This window comes from Marmota flaviventris, chromosome X, assembly GCF_047511675.1.
Source record: "Marmota flaviventris isolate mMarFla1 chromosome X, mMarFla1.hap1, whole genome shotgun sequence".
In the NCBI taxonomy this organism is placed as follows: Eukaryota; Metazoa; Chordata; class Mammalia; order Rodentia; family Sciuridae; genus Marmota; species Marmota flaviventris.
This window is the reverse complement of record NC_092518.1, coordinates 51,671,251-51,687,876: the sequence shown is the minus strand read 5'-3', so window position 1 is coordinate 51,687,876 and position 16,626 is coordinate 51,671,251. Positions and strand designations below refer to the sequence as shown.

Genomic DNA, 16,626 nt, shown 5'->3' with positions numbered 1-16,626 from the left:
TCAAGCAGCAGCACAGTGAGACCTCAAGGCCAGTGGCCTTACTACATGATTTTTGTGCATTTAGTTAGGAATAATCCAAGATATATAGAGAAGGAAAAAAAGAAAAAGAAAATGTAGTAGACATGCTACTAGTGGATTTCTGGGTGTGGTATTTGGTTGTTTTCTTTGGTCGAGAAGATGGTTTTACAAAAGTATGAAATGACGTTTCCCTATATAATAAAGATACTTTTTGCCAAAACCCTTCTTTTGGAAAAGAGATATACAAAACTATTATGGTTAGGTCATGTCCATAAGTATGTTGTTAGAAAATGGAACCTGAGGAAAAGATGCTCAGGGTCCACGGCATGCAAAATTCCTTGAACCAAAATTCAAAATAGTAATAATTACCTTATCCAACCAATAGATCACCAAAGAAAAGTGGTTCTCTAGAAATGAAAGTATAGCAAACCTGCAGAATTTTGATCTCCCACTCAGTCCCAGAAATTACAATGATTCAACCACAAAAGCAAGCTCTATTGCATAAATTCACATATAGTGAGTAATCAAGGATTATGTTACAGAAAAATCAGGCCTGGTGATGCATACCTGCAAACCCAATAACTAGGGAGGCTGAGTGAGATGGATAACAAGTTTGAGGCCAGCCTCAGCAACTTAGCAAAACACTGTCTCAAAACTTAAATTTTTAAAAGGTGAAAGGTGACTCAGTGGTAGAGTGCCCTTGAGTTCAATCTCTAGTACCACAAAAAAGGTGGGGGCAAAAATGTGGGTAAATGAGTATAGCAGACCAATAGTACCATCACATCACAAAAATAAAATGAAATGTCTACAATCAGTGGAATTTTTTTCTTTCCGGTGGGCAGGACTTTGAGGCATAAATATGTTTGTGTTGTATTGTAGGTTGAACATCAGTAATCCAAAAACCCAAGATTAATGCTCAAAAAATGAGATTTTGAAACATTTCAATATTTCAGACTTTTGAACTGAAGATGTTCATCCTGTAAAGTCTACGCAATATTCCAAAATCTAAAAAACACTAAAAATGTGAAACACTTCTGATCCCAAGTATTTTTGGATAAGGGATACTCATCCTGTATAAATTATGAGACCAGCTAAAACAATAGTGGTAAAATACAAACTTGAAACATAAATAAGGTTGCCCATTCTGGTTACAAAAGGAGAGCTCTCAAAATGTCCTTGAGCTTTTTTGTCTCAGCCACTGACATGCCATCCAGACTCAGAAAGAACCAGAAACAGAGACCACGTGAGCCATGGCCACAGCCACCTTAGCAAGCACCGGAAGCACCCAGGAGACAGGGGTAATGTTGGTGGCAGGCATCACCACAGGATTGACTTTAAAAAATACCACCACCCAGGTTACACTGGGAAAGTTGTTATGAGGCACAATCACTTAAAGGGGAACCAGAGTTTTGGCCAAACTGTCTACCTTAATAAATTGTAGACTTCGGTATAAATGTCCTCAGGAATGATATCATGATTGGTATCTCTATGGCATTCCAGGATAACTACATAAAAGGAAAATAATCATTTGCATATATAAGATCTGAGATAGATTTTTAAAATCTATTTTCTAGAATCACATCTTAGAGATCATCCTTAGGAATGTATATGTTCTATTGAAATTGGCATTTCAAAAATACCAGAGCAAGTGTGGTCTTCTTGTTTTGTTGTTTTGTTTTGGTACTGGGGATGGAACCCATGGCGCTTAACCACACAGCAACATCCCCAACACTATTTTGTATTTTATTTAGAGACAGGGTCTCACCAAGTTGCTTAGGTAGGGCCTTGCTAAACTGCTGAGGCTGACTTTGAACTTGCAATCCTCCTGCCTCAGCTTCCCGAGCCAGTGGGCTTATAGGCATGCACCACTGCACCCAACTTGTTGTTTTTGTGTGTGTATCAATAGAAATTAAACCACAGTGCACTTTACCACCAAGCTACACCCCCAGCATTTTTGATTATCTTATTTTTGAGACAGATTATCGCTAAATAATGACCTGGAAGTGGTGGCATACACCTATAATCTCAGCAGCTGAGGAGGATAAGACAGGAGGATAGCAAGTTCAAGCCCATCCTCAGAAAAACAGCAAAGTCCTACACAATCCTGTCTCAAAACTTAAAGAGGGGCTGGGGATATGGCTCAGTTGGTAGAGTGCTTGCCTTGCATGCACAAGGCCCTGGGTTCGATCCCCAGCACCACAAAAAAAGAAAGGACAAAAAGTCGATCTGGGGTTGTGGCTCAGTGGTAGAGCATTTGCCTAGCACATATTAGGTACTGGGTTCAATTCTAAGCACTACATAAAAATAAATAAATAAAATAAACTCATAAAAAATGCATGCTCTAAACAAAAGGAAATAAAAAGTCCAATAAGATTAGGAAGTCCTTTAAGATAGACACATTTATCCCTTCTCACACTGGGTCACCAGCACACAAAAATCAATCCTTCTATAGCTTCTTTCAAACTGTTGCTAATAATATGAAATGAAGTTATCATGTACATCCTTTATTATATAATTGGCACTAAGTATATGTACCAAGTTCAATGCCACTAAGTCAAAGAAGCACATGGTTAAGTATAGGGGCTCTAATATTAGTCAGATACCAATCTACTGTTCCTTCTACTGTGACTTTCAGCAATTTAACTTGAACCTCAGTTGTATTATACATATAATGTGCATAGTGCTGTTTTAAGGACTAGATGAAATAATATATTTGAAGTCTTTAATACTATACCTGGCTGTTAAAAATGCCTTGTAATATTTAAATGCTGTCATTTTAATATTGCTTTTTCTAGATATCTTCCTCCAGGTTGCTATTCTTTCTTTAATACTTCTTGGTATTATCACAGAGTACTTATTATTTGGATTGATTTTGAATTGAGCCTCTATTTATTGATCTTACTCACCAGAATCAATTTTCAACTCTTAGGTTTCCTCAATAGCTAAAATGTATCAGTGATTAAAATGTGGATATGTGGAACTCAAAATTATCATAGATTGTTTGCTATAGATTCATGGAATCTCTAGAGCTAAGGTAATCTGTTAGCATCTAATGGGGTATGATTATGTGTTCACTTCTAAGATTGTGCTTAAATTTTCAAATCTGGGAAGGAGGACATAGACCAGGAAGTACAGTGAATCCTGTTTCCTCCCTTTGCTCAGACCCACTCAAGAGAAGCAGCAGCAGCAGTAGGCAACAGTATCAATATTAATTAGTCATGTGGTTCTAAAGCAATTTATTTTTCACATTGTAGAGACTATAGTGCACTCTCATCATTTTGATTGAATTTTTACCATAATTTGGATCCACAGAGGACTTGATAATCTTATCAGTTCACAGAATATCACTCAAGTCCACAATGTACTGATTGTGAAGAGAAAGTAGTTGGTACAGTAGCCCTCCCTTATTGATACTTTCACTTTCTGCAATTTCGGTTACCTGCAATCAGCTGTGATCTAAAAATATTAAATGTAAAATTCCAGAAATAAACAATTCACAAACTTGAATCATGTGCCACTGTGAGTACCATGATGAAATCTTCTGCTATCCTATCTGTTCCACCTAAGAGGTGAACCACCCTTTATCAAGCATATTTAAAAGACACTGTACTCTCTTGTTAAATTAGCTATCTCCTTCAAGGAACACTTATTTTACCTAATAATGGTCACAACAGCTACAAGAATACATATTCTTCTCATCAATATATTTAACATTCTCCAAGGCAGATCATATGTTAGGCTACAAAGTAAGTCGTAACAAATTTAAGATGATTGAAATCATATTCTATTATCTTTTTGGACAATAATGGTATAAAACTGGACATTAATAACAATAGGAACCCTGGAAAATTCACATGTGTGGAAATCAAACAACATACTTCTGAGAACCAATGGATCAGTGAAGAAATGAGAAGACACACAAAAATTCTTGAGACAAATGAAAATGGAAACATACCAAATCCTATAGGAAACAGCAAAACTGGACTAATAGGGAGGTTTGTAGCAATCAAAAAATAAAGATTTCAAAAAAGAACCTAAAATTATGCCTCTAGAACGAGAAAAACAAGAAAAAAAAAAACATTAAACCCATTATATGTAGAAGGAAAGAAATAATAAAGACCAGAGCATAAGTGAAACAGAATATAAGAAAAAACAAAATGAATCTAAATGCTGCATGATCTCACTCGTATAAAAATCTAAAAATTGGATCCCATGGAAGTAGTAAGTTAAAGTGGTGATCACCACAGGCTGAGATGGGAGCAGGGAGTTTGAGGTAAAGGTTGGTCAACGGTTAAAAATTTTCAGTTAGTTAGAGGGGGCTGGAGTTGTGGCTCAGCTGTTGTACTTGTGAGGCCCTGAGTTCGATCCTAAGCACCACATATAAATAAATTAAGGTATTGTGTCCACCTATAACTAAAAAAATATTTTAAAAAATAAGAAAAAAAATTTTAGTTAGAGCAGAACACAGTGGCCCATGCCTATAATCCCAGCGACTCAGGAGGCTGAGCTAGGAGGATCATGAGTTCAAAACCAGTCTCAGCAATTTAGCAAGTTCCTAAGCAACTCAGTGAGACCCTGTCTCTAAATACAAAATAGGGCTGGGGATGTGGTTCAGTGGTTGAGTACCCCTGAGTCCAATCTCTAGTAAAAAAAAAAAAAAAACAAGAAAAGAAATATTTTAAATATATATACATACATATATATGTATAGTTGCTGATAGACCTTTATTTTATTTATATATGGTGTTGAGAATTGAACCCAGTGACTCACATATGCCAGGCAAGTACTCTACTACTAAGCCACAAACCCAGCCCCAAGAAAAATATCTTGATATTTGCAAAAACATAAATAACTTTGCAGACATTATTATGTTATGGCAAATGAAATAAGCCAGTCATACAAGAATAAATATTACATGGTTCTACCTACATGAGTTTCTATAACAGTAAAACTCATATAAACAGGGCTGAGATGTAGCTCAATGGTAAAGTGCTCGTCTCACATGCATGAAGCAATGGGTTCAACCCCAACTCCAAAAAAAAAAAAAAAAAAAGATTCTTATAGAAACAGAATATACTATGATTGCTAGGGTTGGAGAGAAGAGGAAGGAAGACTCTGGCCAGAAGATTGGACTCGTGTGGGTAGGTGGGATGGCATCAGAAAGGTAGAGTATGCCTTCCAGTATATCCAGACCTGTTTTGTAACTGATTATGATCCAACCACTGAAGACTCCTACAAAAACCAGTGTGAGATAGATGACAGAGCAACCCGGCTAGATATTTTAGACACAGTTAGAAAAGAATAATTTGGAGTCAAGAAAGCACAGTAAACAAGAAATGGTGAGGGCTCCCTGTTGGTCTTTTCAACCACAGAAGGTGGACTGAAGAAATCTGTAAGTTTCAAAGACAAGATTCTCAGAGTAAAGGATTGTAATGAGATGCCAATTGTTTTAATTGGTAATAAAGCAGACCTGGATCAGCAAGAGCAGGTAACACAGGAGGAAAGACAGCAGTTAGCATGGCAACTTAAATAACATACATGAAGGAGTCAGCAAAGATTATAACAAACATAGATCAAAGTTTCCATGAACTTGTCCAGGCTATAAGGAAATTTAAAGAGCAATACTATCCTACTTCACAGAAAAAAAATGGTAGTGAGAGAAGATAAGAAAGGCTGCCATTATGTCATTTTCTAAGAATCCCTTGAGATTTAGCTACCAACTGCCAGGAAAAGTCCTTATCTCCTTCTCTCCTTATGATTTACATCATGTTGGTACCTGTTTTAGCCTTAGATAAATGATCAACATATTAGCCTTAGACAAAGAAGCCCACTGAGCCTTTCCATGAAGCTAATACAATGGTCCTTTCCAGACTGATTTAAAGGAAACACTAAAGCTGCTTTAAAGATTATCTGATTCCTTTAAAATAATGGCTACAGGGCTTGAGTTGTGGCTCAATGGTAGAATGCTTGCCTAGCATGCATGAGGCACTGGGTTCCATCCTCAGCACCACATAAAAATAAAGATATTGTGTCCACCTAAAACTAAAATATAAATATTTAAAAATAAAATACATGTCAGCATACATATTCATTTTCAAAGAGCTTACATTTTAATAGGAATAAATCACTTTTGCAACATGAGCTGTTTGCCAAGTTGATGCAATAGGCTACAAAATAATTTTTAACTCCTAAAATTGTTACTCTAAATAGAAACAAAAAGGTTTTTGTTTTTGTGGTACTGGGGATCAGATCCAGGGCCTTGTGCATCAAGGCAAGCACTCAACCAACTGAGCTATATCCCCAACCCCATAAAAAGGTTTTTAATGAGAATTTTTGCCCTATCTTTAAAATTTTTGATGTAAACTTTAGTTATACACTAAATGGAATCTACAGAAGTGAAACATCACAGACTTTTCTTGTTTTGTTGTTGTTGGTACTTGGGAATAAAACCAGGAGTGCTTATCCACTGAGCCACACATCCTCAGATCTTTTTTTATTTTTTATATTCTATTTTGAGACAGGTTTTCACTAAGATGCTTAGGACCTTGATAAATTGTTGAGGCTGGCTTTGAACTTGCAATCCCTCCTGCCTCAGCTTACTGAGACACTGAGATTACAGGTATATACCACCTCTCCCAGCCATCTCAGACCTTTCTGGATGCTGGAGCTTGTGTTTACCAGTGCCCAAAATACCAACATGACTATTGCGTTTATAGATTAAAAACTGTTACTCAAGCCTGTTATTGCTCCTCCTCTTGAAGAAAATATTCTATGTGGACCAATATTAGAAAACGTTCTGGACTTAGGCATCTCAATGTGTACTTGGTTTTTTAATTTCTCTCATCATAGCCATGCTAAGACTGTGGAATGAATAATTTATCTCCCTTGACAAGTATTTGTGGTTAAAGGGATTCAAAAACACTAAACATGTCTTTCTTTGATGACAGATACAAAACTGATCTTTCCAGAGTCAGAGATTATTAATATCTTGCGACATACTTTTAAACATTATTTTTTCAAACTAGTTAAGAAGTATTATATATATATATATATATATATATATATATATATATATATATATATATAGTTTAGTTATTGATGGACCATTATTTATTTATATGTGGTTCTGAGAATCAAACCCAGTGCCTCACACATGCTAGGCAAGCCACAACCCCAGCCCAAGAAGTATATTTAGAATCCTTTTTTTGTTACTTCTGGTTATGCATGAAATAATTATACAAGCATTGAATATATATCATTCTACTTAAGACCCCCATTCCTGTGGATGTACTAGATGGTGGGTTTCGCTGTGTGTATTCATATGTATGCATAGGAAAATTATTTCAGACTTATTCTACTATCTTTACTTTTCCTATCCCCCCTTCCCTTCATTCCCCTTTGCTCCATCTACTGAACTTTTTGCCAAGCACAGTGGTGCACACCTGTAATACCAGCAGCTAAGGAGGCTGAGACAAGAGGATCACAAATTCAAGGCCGGTCTGAGCAACTTATCCAGGCCCTAAGCAACTAAACGAGACCCTGTCTCTAAATAAAATACAAAAAAAGGGTTGGGGATGTGGCTCAGTGGTTAAGCAACACTGAGTTAATCCCCAGTACCAAAAAAAAAAAAAAAAACGTAGTTTTATGTTTGCAAGCAAATTTGCTTTCACAGAATACCTTGTGTATATAAAAGTATTTAATTCTCATTGTTCACTTTTTTTTGGGGGGAGTACCAGAGATTGAACTAAGGGGCACTCACACTGAGCCACATCCCCAGTCCCATTTTGTATTTTATTTAGAGACAGGGTATCACTGAGTTGCTTAGCACCTCACTTTTGGTGAGGCTGGATTTGAACTCACAATCCTCTTGCCTCAGCCTCCCGAGCCACTGGGATTACAGGCCTAACCCACCATGCCCGGCCTTACTGTTTACATTTAACTGACAAAAGAAGTAGCTTCTGTGGTAAAAAAAAAAAAAAAAATTACTTGCTAATCTGATCATGGCTGGATCTGCACTGGACCAGCTATATATTTCACTCCAGAAACCTTCCCAATAGAATACAACAGGATGAGACCATGAAATCATTTTCAGTATCCACTGCTAGGTTTTGACTATTATGTCAAGTATTAAGTGTAAACCATTTTTTTTTTTTGTACTGGAGATTGAACTCCGGGGTGTTTTACCACTGAGCCACATCCTCAACCCTTTTCATTTTTCTATTCTGAGGGTCTCACCAAGTTACTAAGGTTGGCCTTAAACTTGTGATCCTCCTGCTTCAGTCTCTGAGTCCCTGGGACTACATGTATACACCACCACACCCAGCAAGTATAAAACTTTGAATTGTCAATTACTATAATTGTGGATGGCTTCTAATTTTGTTTTTAATTCTGTGGATTATTTAAACAATTCAAAATATGTTCCTGTTTTTAAGATATTAAATGGTAGTATACAGTACCCCTTTATGTGTACAATAGTCGCATGGCATTTATTGAGCATACCCATTAGTAATTTTGGGTGCTAGAATTAAAGTTGATTTATTTTATTTTTTTAATATATTTCATTTTTAGTTACAGTTGGACACAGTACCTTTATTTTATTTATTTATAACTATATGGTGCTGAGGATAGAACCTCAGGACCTTGCGCATGCTAGGCAAGTGCTCTACCACTGAGCCACAAGCACAGCCCAGTTGATTCATTTTCACAAGATAAAAAAGGGCTGAGAATGTAACTTTATGGTACAGCACTTGCTTTGCATGCGCCAGGCCCTGGGTTCAATCTCCAGTACAAAGAAACAAAAACACTAAGTAAACCAGTAGTAACATAGGGGAAAGGGAGGATCCATTCCTCTTACTATAAATCTCCTAATGTTTTCTATATTGCAGACTATATCTAATTTTCATATAGCTTTTTGCAAATTTAGGTGTTAACACCTTTTACCAATACTGCTAACCTCCATTTTAAAAAGCAAAAATGCTAGAATATCAGGATCTTCTGGTAGAATACCTAGAGAAAGATACCACAAGTATTCCCTATATTAAAGGAGGAGTAGTAGCCAGGCACAGTGGCACATGCTTATAATCTCAGAGACTCAGGGCGCTGAAACAGGAGAATTGTTAAGTTTAAGGCCAGCCACAGAAACTTAGTGAGGCTCTAAAAGCTCAGTGAGACCCTGTCTCAAAATTAAATAAAAAGGTCTGGGGGCTGGGGATGTGGCTCAAGTGGTAGCGCGCTGGTCTGGCATGTGCAAGGCACTGGGTTCGATCCTCAGCACCACATAAAAATAAATAAAGATATTGTGTCCACCTAAAACAAAAAATAAATAAATATTATAAATAAATAAATAAATAAAAAGGTCTGGAGATGTTGCTCAGTGGTTAAGTTCCTCTGTGCTAAATCCCCAGTACTCCATCCAAGAAAAAAGTTGTAATGTTTTTACATAAAATCAGGGGAAATAAAAATCAATGGAAGATGGAAAATATGTAGAAAGTATTTAAAAGTATTTCCCAGCACATTTTATTTTGTTATTTTGAGTCAGAGTCTTACAAAACTGCCAAAGTTGGTCTCAAATTTTGCAATTCTCTTACATTAGCCTCCAAAATAGTTAAGATTATAGACACGTGCCACTGAACCCAATGAATGAAATTTTCATTTAGGTATTATTGCTCCACTGCACAGACGAACAAACTACTTAGACCATAGGTAACTGTCCCAAGGTTATAAAAGCAAGAGAACCAGATTCAATCCCAAATCTGTCAGTACATTATATGATTCCAAATTAAATCAAGTGTGAGAACAGAGCTCAAATTGAATTTTATTCCAAAGGACTAGACATGAATCCATTTTCAACTATATCCTTTCTTCGACAAAGAAATTAATAAATGCAAATGAACCTCTTACTTAATTTAAATGAAAATCCCTAAACAATGATGACATTCTTTGGAAAAATTTCTCTTAACCAAGCACGGTGACATACACATGTAATACAAGTGACTACAGAGGCTGAATCAAGTAGATCATAAGTTTGAGGACAACCTCAGCAAATCAACAAGACCCTGTCTCAAAGTTAAACAAGGACTGGGGATGTAGCTAGCTCACTGAAAAAAGCATCCCATGGTCCAATTCCCAATGCCAAAAATTAATAAATAAATAAATAAGAAAATGTCCTCTGAGGCTGGGTGGAGCACTTGCCTAGCCTGTGTGAGACACTGGATTCGATTCTTAGCACCACATAAAATAAATAAATAAAATAAAGATACTGTGTCCATCTACAGCTAAAAATATTTAAAGAAAAATTAAAAAGTCCTCTAACACAGCTGGTTCCATTTGTACCTCAAGATTTTAAAACAAAAACAGAAGAAAACTATTAACTTGTCTTTTATTTGTTTACAGTGCTGGGGATCAAACTAGTGCCTCCTACAGGCAACGCAAACCCTCTACCACTAAGCAATGCCCCAAACCCTTAACCCTTATCTTTCAAAATGGGGAAAAAATACAGTTCACTTAATCTCTTCTCTTTACTATAATAACATTACAACTGTGAAAGTTTTGTGTTAATGTTCTTAAGACAGTAACTACACCATGCCCTTTTCCCTGACAGTGTCACTATACAAAATGCAATGTTTTTCCAACATAGTGATGCATGCTTATTATCTCAGTAACAATGAAAGCTAAGGCAGGAGGGCCACAAGTTGGAGGCCAGCATCAGCAACGTAGCAAGACCCTGTCTCAAAATAAACAATAAAAAAGGTCTGGGATGTGACTCAGTGGCTAAGCACCCCTAGGTTCGATCCTCAGCATCCAACACAAGTAATAATTACATGACAATCCAATAACTTCTAAACTAAAAATTTTTTGAGGCAGGGGGTACTGGGGATTGAACTCAGGGGCCCTCGACCACTGAGCCACATCTCCAGCCCTATTTTGTATTTTATTTAGAGACAAGGACTTACTGAGTTGCTTAGTGTCCTGCTTTTGCTATAAACTCCAGCATTTTTTTTAATTTTTAATATTTATTTATTTAGTTAGTTAGTTCTCGGCGGACACAACATCTTTGTTTGTATGTGGTGCTGAGGATCGAACCCGGGCCGCACGCATGACAGGCGAGCGCGCTACCGCTTGAGCCACATCCCCAGCCCCCGGCTTTGAACTCTTGATCCTCCTGTCTCAGCCTTCTGAGCTGCTAGGATTACAGGCGTGTGCCACTGCACACGGCCTAAACTACAATTTTGATGGACACCAAACAGTTAAAACATTATCATATAAAAGAAATCAAGAAGGTGATCTGGTGTTGTACACAAAATACGAGAAGAAAAAAAAATCAACTTGAATCAAGGTTCAAATTGAATCATTTTGGTAAATACCCCAATAGTATGGCTTTTTTTTTTTTTTTTTTTTTTTTTTTTTTTTGTACCAAGGATTGAACCCAGGGGCACTTAAACACTGAGCCAAATCACCAGCCCTTTTTCTTTGTTGTTTTTGGTGCTGGGGATCGAACCCAGGGCCTTGTGCATGCAAGGCGATAAGCACTCTACGAACTGAGCTACACATCCCCAGCTGCAACTAGCCCTTTTTTATATTTTATTAGAGACAAGGCCTAGCTGAGCTGCTTATGGCCTCACTAAACTGCTGGACTGGGTTTGAACTTGGGATCCTCCTTCCTCACCCTCCCTCTCTGGGATAACAGGCATGCACCACCACACATGGCTCCAGTTTTTCTTTTGATTAAAACATTTAAAGGGCTGGGGCTATTGCTCAATGGTAGAGCACTTGCCTATGAAGGCCCGGATTCTATCTCCAGCACCACAAAAAAAAAAAAAATGCTTCCCTATAACAACACACTAATATAATGTCTGGAATTAGGGCTGGGGTTGTGGCTCAGTAGTAGAGCACTTGCCTAGCATGTGTGAGGCACTGAGTTCGATTCTCAGCACTGCATATGAATAAATGAATAAAATAAAGGTCCATCAACAACAAAAAAGTATTTAAAAAAATAATGTCTGAAACTAATTTCAAAATAATCTACTGAGGGGGAGGTTCAGCAGATATATATATATATGAAATTCAACTATGAGATAATAATTGAAACTGTGGCAGGTACTTGGGGATACATTATAGTATTTTTTTTACTTTTGAATATGCTTATAATTTTCCAAAAGAGTTAAATACCTAAGGAATTTTTAATATCTAGTTCAGTGTCCTATATCCTAGAACAGATAAAATAACCTGTTTTGATTATTTTATATTAAAGGTATAACGAATCCTGGCTCAACCTTTAAGGTCCTAATCCTTGTCTTTATGGACAATTTAGTTGTAATTCTGCTTGATACCTCCATATTCCTTGATCTGCCATTACACACTGCACTTAGGAAAGATCAGTAAGTTTTATCCAGGCATCTGGACTTAACCCACTCTGATCAAAGAATTTATTTTACTGACCAATATGTAACTTATTCAACATTTTTCACAATAAAAACACAGTAATAAAGATCCAAGATCTGATATTTAGAAGACATGTGAGGCAAAAAAACAAATAAGGAACATTTTTTTTTCCTGCTGAAAGATTAGTACAAGGGGCTGGAGTTTTGGCTCAGTGGTAGAGCACTTGCCTGGTATGTGTGTAGCCCTGGACTCAATCCTCAGCACTACATATTAATTAATTAATTAATTTAGTTAATTAAAAGATCCATTGACAACTAAAAAATATTTTTAAAAAAGATTAGTACAAACTACTCCAATTCTACAGAACACCAGAATCAGTTTACTCCACTCACCCTTTTTCTCCCACTACACATTTCCTCCTAGTATAGCAAGTTAAAAACTATTCTTCCTTGTAAATGTGAACTGAAGAATACTGTGCAGCTAGTTATTAAACTTTAAGTGGTCAAAACTATAGACTTTATAAATGCAAAGTAAAACTACACATCACAAAAAACCACATACACAAATTACTTTGGGATTAAGAAAAGAAATTTCTGATCTAAAACATCATGTCACTAATTGTAGACACTTAACAAACTCTCTGTAGTGATTTCAGTAAATAATTACCTTGCCTTAACTTAAATAGCAAGGGAACAGCTCTGAAGTATTCAAGAAGATCATAAGTAATACAGTAACAATAGAATTGTAGCTAATTTACTTCCAGAAACCTGTGATAGTGATTTAAAAAATGTAAAAATCACAATAAGACATAATTGGCATCCATTATTTCCTTGAACAGGAGTTCTGACCCACCTTATAAAATAGTATTCTAGTTTCTTACTTAACTGTTATAAAATACACAGCAAACATCCTGATGAGCTGACTAAAAACAGTACTGGCCTAGCAAGGCACACACACACCTGTAATCTCCGCTACTGCAGAGACTGAGTCAGGAGAAACACAAGTTCTAGGCCACTCTGGGCAATTTAGTGAGATCATATCTCAAAAAGGGATAGGATGTAGTTCAGTGGCAGTTTGTTTGCCTAATATGTGAGAGACCCTGGGTTCTATCCCCATTACCCACCCCCAAACAAATACACACAACACAGTACTCTACCAAAAACCCTGAAACAAGAATCAGGTAATCTTGGTTCTAGTTCTAATAATTTATTAAATCTGTGATCTTGGCAAATTGCAACCTCAGTAGAACAATTTTCTCACCTGGAAAATGAAACAAATTACTAGACGATTGTTATAACTTCCAGCTATAGTCCTGTATGGTATCGGACACATGTAATCCCAGCAATTCAGGAGTCTGAGGTAGGAGGATCACCAAATTTGAGGCCAGCCTTGGAAACTTAGCAAGATCCTATGTTAAAATAAAAATTGAAAAAGGGCTGGGGGTGTAGCTCAGTGATACAGCAGCCCTGGGTTCAATCCCCCATACTGAAAAAAAGAAAAGTGACTTCCAGCTACAAAATTTGCCCATAAGCTAACATCCTGTTTAAGAATAAATCAGCTGAGTATGCATTACTAAAAACAATTACCAATTAGCAACATCCTTTTTCTCTACAATTAAATGTCTCTGTATTAATTCACATGACCCTCAGACAAACTCACTTAAGGACTCAAAACCCCAAACCATAATTCTAAAATGCTAGCACCCCACTCTTTGTATCCAGGTATCTCAGAGGACAGTAATATATAACTCAACAGGGCATTTGGATACAAGTTTAGAGCTAATGAAGATTAAAATAAAAGAGTGGAGTAGAGTATTGCTACAAATTAAGAGGGGAAAAACCGAGGCTCAGGGTCACAGTGTCAACAGAAGACCCAAAACTAAAAGTTACATAAAGCATGATCTTAGTCCAATGTTTTGGCAATATTTTATTTTATTAATAACCTTATGTCCCATATACCAAAAATTTGTTGGTTTATTTTATATTACCCAAAGCCTTAAAGTTACTTAATTGCCACATTAATGATTTAGGCTTAGGTGGAAAATCAAGCTACTGTCACTTAATTCAGGATATATCATATCTACCATGCTTTTCTCTCATCACTTGTTTATTATCTTATCCTGTTGAAAACAGAAAGCTTACTTCTCACAGAGATATGGTTCCAGGGAAGGAGACTTTTCTTTTCTTCTTCCTGTCACACTTCCTAATACTAAAAAAGCATACACAACCAGAAATATTTATTATCTATCAATACACATATTGTGGGGGTTTTGGGTTTGTTTGTTTGTTTGTTTGTTTTTTAATGGGTACCAGGGATTGAACTCAGGGGCACTCAACCACTGAGCCACATCCCCAGCCATATTTTTGTATTTTATTTATAAACAGGTTCTCACTGAGTTGCTTAGCACCTCGGTTTTGCTGAGGCTGGCTTTGAACTCATAATCAATCATCCTGCCTCAGCCTCCCAAACTGCTGGGATTTACAGGCCTGTGCCACCACACCTGGCTCTTGTCGATTCTTAATAATTTCAATTTGAGAAGTTCTTTCTGACCGTGTCTCCAAAATTCAAAACCATCAAAGGGAGGAACGATATTGGAAGAATAGTCAATCAAAGGAGAAACAAATTCAAATTAAAAACCAGAAATAGCACTTTTGCTTCAATGAGGCTCCCAAGCAGACACAGAGATGCAGATCTTTGTGAAGACTCTGACAGTTAAGACCATCTCCCATGAGGTTGAGCCCAGTGATAGCTTCGAGAATGTCAAAGCCAAAATTCAAGAGAAGGACAGCATTACACCTGACCAATAGTGTCAGATATTTGTGGGCAAACAGCTGGAGGACGGCCCCACTCTCTCACATTACAACATCCAGAAAGAGTCCACCCTGCACTTCACGCTTCACCTGTGAGATGATATCATTGTACATTCCCTGTACCAGTTTGCCCAGAAGTACAACTATAACAAGATGATCTGTCACAAGTAGTAATGCCTGCCTGCAACCCTGTGCTGTCAACTACAGCAAGAAGTGCGGCCACACCAACAATATCCACCCCAAGAAGAAGTTCAAATAAAGTCCCTCCACTGGCTCCTTTCCCCAAAAGGGCAGCCTCCTGCCCAAGCCCCGTGTATGGCCTTGGGACCTCAATAAAGTTTCCCTTACATTGACTGGAGGAAAAAAACAGAAATAAATCAAAATGACAGGGAATAAAAATAATTTCCCAGCCGGGCATGGTGGAGCATCCCTCTAATACCAGCAGCTCAGGAGGCTGAGGCAGGAGGATCACGAATTCAAAGCCAGCTTCAGCAATTTAGAGAGGCCCTAAGCAACTTAGCAAGACCCTGTCTGAACATATATGAAAAAAAGGGGGCTGGAGATATAGCTCAGTTGGTAGAGTGCTTGCCCTGCATACACAAGGTCTTGGGTTCAATCCTCAGCACCATATAAATAAAGATAGTGTGTCCACCTAAAATTAAAAAAAATAAATATTTTAAAAAACAAACACATTTCAATTTTAAGAATCAAAAACACTACAGGACTGGGGATCTAGGTCAGGTGGAAGGGTGCTTGCCTCGCATGCACAAGGCCCTGGGTTCAATCCCAGCCCCACAAAGAAAAAATAACTACAACACTAAAATACTGGATAACTTTAACACACCTCTCTCACAACTAGAAAGATCTTCCAAACAAAAACTAAACAAAGAAACTATAGAACTAAATAATACAATCAATAATTTAGACTTAACCTACACAGAATATTTCATCAATGAACAAATCTACTTTCTTCTCAGTAGCACATGGATCCTTCTCTAAAATAGACCATATCTTATGCCACAAAGCAATTCTTGTCAAGTACAAAAAAATAGAAATACTAGCCTGCATTCCATCAGATCATAATGAAATGAAATTAGAAATAAACAGTAAAACAAAAAATAGGGGCTAGGGCTGTAGCTCAGTGGCAGAGGTCTTGCCCAGCATGGGTGAGGCATTGGGTTCGAGCCTTAGCACCACATAAAAACAAACAAAATAAAGGCATGCTATTCATCTACAACTACAAAAAAATAACTTTTTTTTTTTAAAAAAAAGCTAATCTAACACCTGGAGACTGAGTAATACCCTATTGAATGATGAATGGATACAGAAGAAATCAGGAATGAAATAAAAAATACTTAGAGGTAAATGATAACACCAATACAATATATCAAAATCTCTGGAACACTCTGAAGGCAGT

The 16,626-nt window shown here is 37.0% G+C and overlaps 1 protein-coding gene and 2 pseudogenes across 7 annotated transcripts in view; 2 read left to right on the top strand and 1 right to left on the bottom strand.

The window, feature by feature from the left end:
- Positions 1-16,626, bottom strand: part of Atrx (ATRX chromatin remodeler) — a 224,947-nt gene that overhangs the window by 182,681 nt on the left and 25,640 nt on the right. The gene's annotated exons all lie outside the window — the stretch shown is intronic.
- LOC114081454 (ras-related protein R-Ras2 pseudogene) lies at positions 1,269-5,713 on the top strand (annotated as a pseudogene).
- Positions 15,060-15,468, top strand: LOC114081465 (ubiquitin-ribosomal protein eL40 fusion protein-like; annotated as a pseudogene).